The following is an 11,486-nucleotide window of genomic DNA, read 5'->3' as shown; positions in this document are numbered from 1 at the left end:
AGATGAGCTGGGATCTGTGAGCCGTGGCCGGGGTCAGGGGCTGGGCAGGGGCTGTTGAGCCTCACCGCTGGGGCTCAACTCCTGCGGGCTCGGCTATGCTCTCTGAGCCTTTACGGAGCGCGGGTACCTGCCCAACAGCAATTACTTGCAGCTCAGACCTTTCTTTGTGGTTAATGTTGGTCTGCATATTATGGGGTGAGCTTAAAAATAAAATTATTTTCCAAGAATTCTCCCCATAAAAAGCTGATTTATGAAGGTTTAATTATGCCCAAGCATTTGCCCTATCCGATCAACTCTTGGAATGCTTTTAAAATGTTTTCATATAGTATATGCACACCACTAGACATTTTTGCAGGCAATATTCTATAGACATCATAATTTCAAGACTTACCGAGTGTAGGAAGAACATTTAAAATTCAACTGGTTCTTTCTATTTTTATTTAATGTATAAATCAGACATAATTCATGCGTAGTTCCTTCCAGGTTTAGACATTTATTGAACACTATGTATGGTTATAAACATTTTGTGGCAGCTGTTTCAAATTTCAGAATAGAAATAGGGAAAAAAAAAACCTCACATTCTTACTTTTCCAATTTCCTTTGAAAGCTTAAACAAGGAAGCTTCAAATTTTCAACTCCAAAACTGGCAGCTGAAATTAGGGCCTTAGATTGCTCCTTAGAACTAGGACTGGGGACCTTCAGCCCTGCATGTGGCCCTCAGTTACTCTGAGGCAAACCTGTATTATTTAGTTAACTGAAAATGCAGAAATATAGCAGGATCTTTCCAAAGCTGCAAGCCACCTAATGCTGGTACTAAGTTAACGAGTGCCCCCAGGAAGCCTATGAAGGGTTTGTCTGCATCTAGAGGAACCTCACTCAGGAGCAGCCTCGTTCTCCAGTCAGTTTTGAAAACGTTATCACGAACCCTGCTTTTCACCACTTAATTTTAAAGGTAAGATGCTGTGAAGTTTTTTACTTTTATTGTAAGGACACAGTGATAATGGAGTTCTTAACAATTTAAACTGGAAAACAAACCTTTGTTGTGCTGACATGCATCAAGAGCATCCCCCATGCTGGTGGTTGGTTCTTGCTCGTCCTGACACTGTCACCAGGTGCTCACAGCTGTCACCGCTCAGCGATCGTGCCCCATGTGGGTGCCCAACACCGTGGTGCTGGCACATGTAATGGCACTGATGGCCATGGTCCTTCATGGGCTCAGCTGAATCTGAGGTGGTCATCTCCTTTCTTTTCCCCACCCTCAAGGTTTTTATGAGGTGATTGACTTTTGAGGCATTTTTCAGCCCTCCACCTTGGCCTAGAGGTGGAGAGAGGCAAACAGGGACACTAATTTTCCAGGTCGCATCAGGAGCCTCTCCCTGTTTTTCATTGTTTCTTTCCTTGTTCAGATGCTACTGCATTTCCTAAAGCAAAAGCAGTCTCTTCCCAGTTCTCCAGGTTGCACTTTTCCAATGACGGGTAATGGCCCATAGATGCATTGCCAGCTGTTTCTGGGGCCTCCATCCTCAACAGGTGCCAATATTTACAAGTCCATTGCTATTATCCCAACCCTAAATGTGCAGACACCTGGCACCAAGCTGTGTTCCCCCAGCGAGCTGACAACAAACCTGCGACCCCTGTGCCAATGCAGCTCAGCCTTGCTGACAGTGAGGAGCAGTGAGGGAAGGCCACCATCCCTCGGGAAATAAAGAGCCCAGCTCAGGTCAAACCTAGGTGGGGAGTGCCATTGCTTTTAAGGATGTGTGTGTAGGTGATGGCAGTGAGCCTTGCTGTGGCTTTACATGAAATTCTCCGAAAGACTACACAGGTATCAGAGTTTGTTTATGATAATGAAGGCAAAGTGCCATAAAGCTAGTAAGAATACATCCCAGTAGTGTTTTTTTAGAAGCTTTTCGCCACTTTGGATAAAATGCTGCTGATAAAAATTCAATCTTGAAATCTCCTGCAACTCGCAGATAATTAAGAAATGTTGCTGAGTCACACTCACAGAGGGTAAGTGCCTCCCTGGGGCATGACTGAGAACACCGATGCCTCTTTCGGATGTGTCCCCAAAGGCAGCAGATGCGAGTGATTAAGTAACATGCCCAGTGGCACATTGTCTGCTGACTCATTTGCTGCACTGCTACTGAGATAACAAGCGTCCTACCAAGAAAATTCAAGGCAGAGTTTGGCCAGGACTTTACGAAGAGCTTTTTATATAGACTCAGAATGATGATAAATTTATATAACAAAAGTCACATTGTAGTTCAAGGATTTTTGCTGGAGAGAGGCTGAGTCCTCTGTTTGATACAATGGAAGGAAGCGATGCCATCCAGTGGGACCTGGATGAGCTTGAGAAGTGGGCCCATGTGAACCGCATGAGGTTCAGCAAGTCCAAGTGCGAGGTGCTGCACCTGGAACAGGGCAATCCCAGACATGAGGACTGGATGGGAGAAGAACTCATTGAGAGCAGCCCTGTAGAGAAGGACTTGGGGGTTCTGGTGGACAAAAAGCCTGACATGAGCCAGCCGTGTGTGCTTGCAGCCCAGAAGGCCAACTGCGTCCTGGGCTGCACTAACAGAGGGGTGGCCAGCAGGGGAGGGAGGGGATTGTGCCCCTCTGCTCTGCCCTTGTGAGGCCCCACATGGAGAGCTGCGTGCAGGCCTGGGGCCCCCAGCACAAGAAGGACGTGGGGCTGTTAGAGCTGGTCCAGAGGAGGGCCACAAAGACTATCAGAGGGCTGGAGCACTTCCTATGAAGAAAGGCTGAGAGAGCTGGGGATGTTCAGCCTGGAGGAGAGAAGGCTGTGGGGTGACCTTATTGCAGCCTTAAAGTCCCCCTTAAAGGGGACTTATAAAAAAGATGGAGAGTGACTTTTTGTTCAATCAGATAATGACAGGACAAGGGGGAATGGTTTTAAACTAAAAGAGGGGAGATTTAGATTGGATGTTGGGAAGAAATTCTTCACTCAGAGGGTGGTGAGGCCCTGGATCAGGTTGCCCAGAGAAGCTGTGGATGCCCCGTCCCTGGAAGTGTCCAAGGCCAGGCTGGATGGGGCTTTGGGCAACCTGGTCTGGTGGGAGGTGTCCCTGCCCATGGCAGGGGGGTTGGAACTAGATGGTCTTTAAGGTCCCTTCCAACCCAAACCATTCTGTGATTGCAGTGGAAATTGTCTACTAAAATCAGAGGAGGAGTGAATGTTGTGCCAGCGACTTTTCCATTTGCACTGAGTAAATCCACCTTGTCAGAAATAATTCGGGAGATTATATAAACCGCAGTCGTTCAACATGAGTAGCCTAAGAGCAAAGGGGAAAGTAGGATTTTAGTGAATGAATGCTACCTGACTGCTTCGGTATGAAATAAAAACACGAAATTAAAAAATGTCATGCCAGCTCCAGTTCCGTGTCTGTCCAACTCTAAATTGTCTTACCTGTTAAGTCAAACATTTTCTGCAAGCCTGATGTCCCAATTCTGTGCAGGCTCCAGTGGTAAAATTCCAGTGTCAGGAGGCAGATGGGAATTAGTGAAATGTTACAGTGATCTGTGCGGAGGGATGCTGAGAGAAAAGGCACAGAAAGGAGCCTGTTGTATTGGAGGTTTTCTGACCTGAGGATGCTGTTCAAATAATGACTTAGGGATGAGAAGAGGAGCTTTCATGCCATTGTGAGATGGGCTATGTACAGACTGGAGGGGGGCGCTCCCCTCCTCTCCTACTCGTTTTACTCAGCCAGAACTGACTAAATGTCACTGACTTGGAGATAAGTAGAAATGATGAATGTTTCTGAAAAGGCTTATGTTGCATTCAGAGGCCTGATGCATTTATGGTTCTGTGAATCTAATTTCACCTTCCTGTAATGTGAACTAAAAGCTTTATTAAAAAGTCCTGAGCCCATCTCGAGCAGGATTTCCTCAAGGGCCAGCTATCACTCATGTAGGCCCTAGTGGAGCAACCACCTCTACTTGCAACTCTTGATTTTTTTTGGGTCCAACTTGAGTTCAGGGTCCTGGGTGCCCCAACAGGCTCTGCAGTATCCCACCAGGGGTCTGGGTGCCTGTGCTAAGGGCAGCTCCGATCTGCCACAGCCCTGTAGTCAGGGATCAGACTGTTGTGAGCAGTGGGAGAGAAAAGCTGTGAGGTGCCTGCCTGGGGCCTCCCCAGCTTCGCTCAGGAGCTGTGGTTAACTCAGGCCCTGCTCGTTGCCTGAGCTACGCTGCAGCCGTGCCTGCACCTGGCCTTGCTCTTCGCTGAGATGGGTGATCGGGCTCATCGCTTGACTGGACCTGCAATAACAAAAAATGTCGTTATTTTTTGATTTTGTGGCTCGACAAGGGAAACAGTAGCTTAAAATATGTAATGTGCAAATGTAATGAGACAGACTGCTGGTAAGACACTTCAGGCCTCAGACACCCTTCTGGAGGACTCCGAAGGGTCTGCTTCCCTCCTCAAACACCTTTGTCCCACCACCATGGCCCCAAACCATGGCACCAGCCACAGCAGCAGCTCTGAGCATCCACACATCGCTTTATAAGAAAACTCAGAAGACAGCCAATATGAGGACCAAGACCAATGGCAGTCACATATCTGTGTTCACATCTATGCTAATGACAGCACTGCCAGCCATGGCTATGCTGTAGCCTTTCTCCTAAATCTGGAGGCCATTTGGAGGGTAACCTCACTGGGCTGGAGACTGCCTCCAGCCTAAAGGCACCACCCCAGGCTCAAAGCATAATAACAGAGCGAAATCTCAACGCTAAAACAATATAATTATCTGAATGGCTAGCATTTACGCAACTCTCTTCACACAGGTCATGGCAGTATTTCAGTTTCTGTTTGCATTCAACACTAGTTTCTTCTTGATTTTGCAGTGATAAGTACCAGAAAGATTAGAGAAGCTTTGTTTCTCTTTTAGGTGTGTCTTCTGCAATACAGAATTATTAAAAATCAGTTGAACCCCTCAGGTGGTCTCTTTTCACAGGTGAAAACTGGGATGCTCTTGGCTAATGGGAGGTTAAGATCTCTATTAAAATAATCCTTAGTTTCTGTGGCTGATTTTTTGCCCCAATTTGCTTTTCATCTCCGTCTCATATATCTACAGTGAAAGTTGAAAATATCTCAGGAAGAGTGGGTGATGGATGGCTTGTAAAGAAATGCAATGAGACCACAGGAAACTGATGATATGCTTTCTGTGAAAGCCAAGCTACAGGACAAGAGAGGCAATTCACAAGTGGCAGAACAGCTGGCAACTCCAACCCACACCATCTGGATTTGTGTGATTTTATAATATTTATTGTCACCAACTCTGAGAGGAATATGAATAGAGCTGGCTGCAAGTGGAAATGAGCTGGCTTTTCAATAGACTGAATTGTGCGAGGAGCCTTGGCAGGGACATGTAGCGGGGCGAGCATCTGATACCAGCCGGCCAGCCATGAATTACCACTTTGTTGGTCAGGCTGTGTACACGAAACAACAACAGAAAATTTTCCAGTCAGGCAAGGAAAGCCCTGCTGAAGAAAGTGGTATTTCAAATCTATCATGTGGAGAGCGGAGATATAAAGTTGCCAGATCTCCATCTACGGTTGCCAGCTCACCATCTTTAGTATGAATCTTGTGAGAGCTGCATCATTTCTTCCTTAAAAAAACATCAAGAGATGTGAGATTACTGAAGAGTCTTAAAATTATACTAAAAGCAGACTTTTTGGACCTTATGGTTAAGAAAAAGCTGTGAAGCACCTCTACCTAACAGCCACAGAAAATAGAACAGCCCCAGAGAGCATTTTCTTAAATCTTCTGATTTAAGCCAGTTTGTGGTTTTGGGATTCTCATGTGTGACTGTGGGAGAACTGGAGTTGTCAATGCTGAGCATATTCCTGTAGGTAGCGTGACTACTGCCTCACGAAACTGTTCTCTGGAGGTGCCGGTTTCTTTCTATGATGCTAAAGGGAACAGTACTGCTCCTAACACAGCTATCTGCATTAGAAGCTTGCAGTGAGGCAACACAGAGTTTAGGCTGTTATGTTTCTGTTCTTCATCTGTGAAATGGGATAACGTTTTTCTCCTTCCTGCAGATCAGCCAAAGGATAAATTCCTTGTTTTCTGACACCGTGACTCCTGTGACCTAGTAACTATGTGAAAGCCCAACCTGTACAACTCTTATTTTAGAATACTTTTACTTCTTGTGGGGCATTAGGAAAACTTAAATCTTTTAGTCTGAATTTAGTGAAACCAGAGCTAGAAAGGAAGGCAAATAGTGGTATCTTCCTTCCTCCCTCCCTCCCTCCCTCTTCTCCCTTTTATTCTGATTTTTTAACATTTCAGTCTTATGTAGTTTGGGAACTGACCTATTTTTGGTCATTGATTGCAGTAATAAAACAACAGAGAATTGCATGCCATAACATGTGGAACAAAAAAAAGAGCATTTTATTCTAATAAATTACTATATTTTCCAAATCTTTTCTTCATCTTTGAAAATCAGATTTTATTTATTTTTTTTTTAATGGAAAAATACTGGTTCTCTATTCTGGGATTCACTCCACAGCTGAAAACACTGGTATTTGTAGTTCATCAATTTACAAAACCTGTTAGTTCAGCTGAAGAAAAATGTACCAAGGTACTGAATGCCAAAGAAGATAGAGTGCCTGGCTAAGCAGCACACAAAAATGCACCTTATGTAAGGCTCGCGCAGAGCGCAATGTCTCAAAAGAGGAAGGGCAGCCACAGAGAGTGGTGCTGGCTCTTCTGCTCTTAGCTGGCAGAAATAGGTAATAAGACCAGCAGTAGAGAAGAATGCAAAAATCCAGCACTGGCATTAATATGATATTCCTCTAGAAAAGCCTGCAATGACAATGGAAATATCTTCAGCACTGAAGACTACTTTGTAACTAGCATGCCAAGAGGACACTGAGAAGGAGACCAGCTTTCGTAGATCTGTATCATGTTTTGTGGGGGAGATAAGTAAGACGTAAGGAAGGAATCTCAGCAGTTCCTTTCAGCCATACAGTGTGAGCAGGCTGTTCATCCATTGAGAAGGAGGAGTTCGGAGACAGAAACAACAGAGGGATGAAAGAAACAGCCTATGAGAAGTATGCTTGTTTCTCTGAATAGCCCCAGAGCAAAGCAGGTGAGAAGGGCTGCACGGGATCTGGGCACCTGTGAAAAGTGGATCCTGAGTGAGGTTTGCAGGTTCAGCCACTCAAAGCAACTGCCTTCATGCTAGAAGATTTGAGAACAGTTTTCAGAAAGAAACACTGTTGAAGTACGTGCTTCATGCAGGTACATATTCTGAACCCCTTTCTCAAGGTGGTGGAAGAGCGCTACTAGAGTAGGAGTGCTGGGAAGGAAACCTTGTAGAAGTAATGCCCTTTCAAATCTCTCTTCTTCCTGCATCAAGTCGTATTGGTCTTCAAGAGAAAGGACCAGGAATTTCTTGGTGCATCACTGGCTTCACCCTCTTTACCAGTTTTTATGTCCCTGCCTGGTGGGACCTCATCATAGCTGACAAACACAGGAGACTTTGAAGCACAACCTAAAGAAGTGAATCCCAGCTGTGCTTGCTGGGCAGGGGACACATCCTGCTCTGAAGGCCCCAGGTGTGTGCACCAGGATCTGCCCCTTCTTGGGGCTTTTCCCCTGTGAGGCTAGATAATACTCAAAAAGTTTCCTTAGGATGTGTTTCTCAAGGGCGTTTTGTACAATGCTGCATCACTGCAAATTCATTCCCTTCATATTGCATTTGGTGGCATTACGATTTGAAATATTCAGGAAAAAGAAAAAAAAAGAAAAGAGAGAAGACCTATTTTGGAAATGCCAGCATGTGCAGTCAGGGGTGGACATAAAGGCAAGAGCAGCATCTTCTCTTTTTCCCCAGTCAGAAGTGCTCAGCCAGGGCACTGACTGCTCAGCCATGCCCTGGCCCAAGTCCTGAGGTGACAGGCTTCAGAGGACAAGCCGTGTAGGCTGGTGGTGGCAGCTGGCTGTGCTGAGCTTCCCGAAGGTCTCCTGCTCCTCAGCTTCAGTACTGCGGGCCTACTGCATGCATGCCACAGCGCCACTGGAGAGGCTCCGTGTCTAGGTCTTTATGTGTCCTCAGCCGTAAGGCAAAGGGTCAACATGGTCTTGAAACCCTGAACTTCCTATACTCAGAGACACTTCACAGCCAGATAGCATGGTCTGTGTTCCTGAAGGAACAAAAGAGATGTATCTTTTTTTAAAGTGTAACTGTTGAGCAGGCAAATGGAAATGTGACCATTATATAGAACAAAGCATGTAATAAAAAGAACAAATTCTTCAGCTCCTTGGCAGCAAGATTGCATTTAATCATATTCAGCTCTTTTCTCCTTGTCCAGGCATGTCCAGAAAAAATCAATCTTATGATCTACATACCGCAGGAATCTCATTTTTGAATTTAGCTCTCTAAGGAATTCTCTTTTGATCCTTCTGATCAGACAAAAACAATTATTGTGCCTCGAAGCTCTCCCCTGCCACCAGCCTCCAATTAGTCACATCTGATAAAGTTTTTTTCAACGTAAAAATAAGGTCATCTCTTCAGCTGCTTGTGTCTGAATCATGAGCCACTACTGTACCTCATTCACAAAACAGCAGCTCACTCTCCCCAGCCAGCCTGGGGCCTTCTGCATCCAGCTTTTCAAAATCATTACCTTTTAAAAGCCTTGGTGTGGGCTGTAAGAATGCCACTGATTGCATTTTTGTTTGCTTGAGATGTCTCCAGGTGTTATGAGAAGCACACAGGCTATGCTGAGCACTTGAGCGCATGTGTTTCAGTTCACAAATAAGACCATCTGAGACCAGCGGGATACTGACATACCCAAAATTGAGCCTGTACTTAAGTGCTGTGAGTCCAAAACTTTCCCCTCCACCTTTTTCCAGTTTGTTTCTTCTTTTCAGAACTCTGAACTATGTTGTGTGGATTTTATTTATTTATTTATTTTATTTTTATTCTACTGTCCTTTCAATTCTGTCAAGCAGAAAGGTCACGGTCTTCACAGTTTTTTGGTTTTCTTGTCTGATTTCAATCAGGCCTCAAAGGCGGCAGCTTCTCACCTACGTTTGGACAAGATGAAGAGCCATGATGGACATGATGGCACTTGAGCTTGTTGCTGAAGCCCTTCATCTTCTCTCCCCCAACTTCCCCACCCCCTGTGTATCTTTTCCCTTTAGCCAAGTACCAGCAAAGCCTGCCAACCTTTCAAAATAAAACGTTACTGGGGTGTGTGGGTGTTATATTCAAAGAAAAGTCATGAAAAGAAAAAAAAAAAAAAAGAAAGAAAAGGGTAATAAAAAAATATCTCTTCTCTTTTCATATGCAACCTGGCTCTTCCTCTGTTGTAGGCCAGAGCTGGGCTGGCCAGCCAAGCCTGGGTCACTCCGTGAGGTTGCAGGTCCTCACAGCACTGCCCATGCCATCTGGTGGGATGGACGGGGGTTGGAGAGAGCTCCTACTGCTCCATGGACCACAGAGGTGCAAATCCCTTGCCCTCATGCCTGTGTACAGTATTGCCAGGGAGCCAAAGCAGGAGCTGTACACAGCTAACAGAGGCCGCCAACAGCAGGGCCTGGGCTCAGCTTCAAGATCTGAGAACTTCTGGGGTCTTTGGGGGCTCCTGGGAGCTATTTGGAGGTAAAGTTGCAGACAAGTTCATTTGAGGAGGTTTGCTGGGGAGGCTTGCTGGGAGGCTGGCTGCTTGCTAGGGGCCTGGATATGGGGTGCTGTGGAGAGGCTGTCAGGGCCTGTTGGCTCTGGGGCTGTTACACCCTGCTGCTCATCCCTGGGGGCACCAGTGATGCCAGGGGAAACATGGAACATACAAAGTGTGACTTCGTGGCTCCAGAAGTCGTTGCCAAGGGCTCAGGGGCCTATCTGCTCAGCCCTGTCAGTGAGGGGAAAGGCTTGAGGCAGAGTGGCTGGATCCTGCAGGTTGACGATGGATTACACAACTGGTGTCAACAGCAAGGACTCAACTTCAAGACCTTGGGAGTCTTTCTGAAGGTCAAGGACTCTTTGGAAGAAATAGCATCCCCCTCATCAAGTGGGGCAAAAACATCTTTCCCAACATGCTGGCCAACCCAGTGAGGAGACGTTTGGAACTAGGAGTGATGGGAGAAAGAGATGATGACATACGATCAATGTACCTCACTCACACTTTGAGGAATGTGTGGAGCAACAAGAATGCTGAGATGGCTAAAAATATGACCTGCGAAGAAATATTGAACAGAGAAAAGTCACCTAGATCATGTTTGTGCTGCGTATGGCAGCAATACAGTATCCTAAATTGCCACAAACTCCTAAAGCATCAACATATTATCTACAATTATGTGGACAGCCTATTACATGGAAAACCTCTAGTGACAAGAAAAGAGTTTTTGTTATGTGTTTTGACCCAGTAAAGCAAAACAAACAAAAATGCTGCTACATTCACCTGAGTTCCAGACTGGACAATTGCTTTTTGCTTGTGGCAAGGAAGTGTCCCCCTGGTTTACCAACAATCCCTGGGAAACCTTCATTTGCTTTCAAGTTCCCCATCATTTCGCCACAGCGCTCCCTCCTTGGGACAGAAGGTCAAGGCTTAGAGGTTTGCCAGGCTCCTGATCTTCATCAACAAAACAGTAAGCACAGATAACATTAATGAGGGAGGAACCAAATATGCGTAGATCCACTGCCTCTCTAGGAAAGCAGGTAGGGAAAATGAAGCAAAGGATTAGTAATGTTATGTGCAAAAAAAAAAAAAAAAAGTGTATTTTTAATTTTTTCTCTGGGGTGAATACCTAGGGGAGTGAAAGATGATGTATTTTTTCTATATTCCGCTGTGGTGGGTTGACCTTGGCTGACTGTCAGATGCTCTCTCACTCTCCTTTCTCAACAGGACAGGGGGGAGAAAATGAAAAAAAAACCTTGTGGGCTGAGATAAGGATGGGGAAATTGCTCACCAATTACAGTCATGAGCAAAACAGACTCAACTTATGGAAGCTTAGTTTTATTATTTTATTGATATTTTTTACTTTTAGGAACGTGGGAGTTGTTCAAAGTTGTTGAAGAAGGTTCACATTCATACACAGTAGCTCAAAGAAGCAGATGTACATATATGTAATTGTACATTGGCTATGTACAATTTGCTATAATGTATGCATGTAGTTGGCCATCATATGTACAACAAATAGAATAGGAAACTTTGTAATAATTCAGCTGATGCATTCCTGTCTTCTTTCTTTTTACAACTGAAGAAGTGTATTCCTGTAAAGATTAGGAAGTAGGATTATTTTTGTGATTTATATATGTGTTTCTCACTTGTCTTCTGAACTTTCATTTTAACATACTGGGCAGTTGCCTTCATCATCACACAAAAGCAGCCAGTGACCAATAAATAAACGGCTAAGATAAATTCCACAGAATAATTGCAAATTGAGAGTGGGATTCATGCTATTGTTCGGAAACTTCCCTGACCAGGCACTATGTGATGTGAAGATGAAAACAGAT

Source organism: Anser anser (genome assembly GCF_964211835.1).
Source record: "Anser anser genome assembly, chromosome: 3".
NCBI lineage: Eukaryota > Metazoa > Chordata > Aves > Anseriformes > Anatidae > Anser > Anser anser.
The sequence above is the reverse complement of the archived record's forward strand: the minus strand, read 5'-3'. Positions refer to the sequence as shown.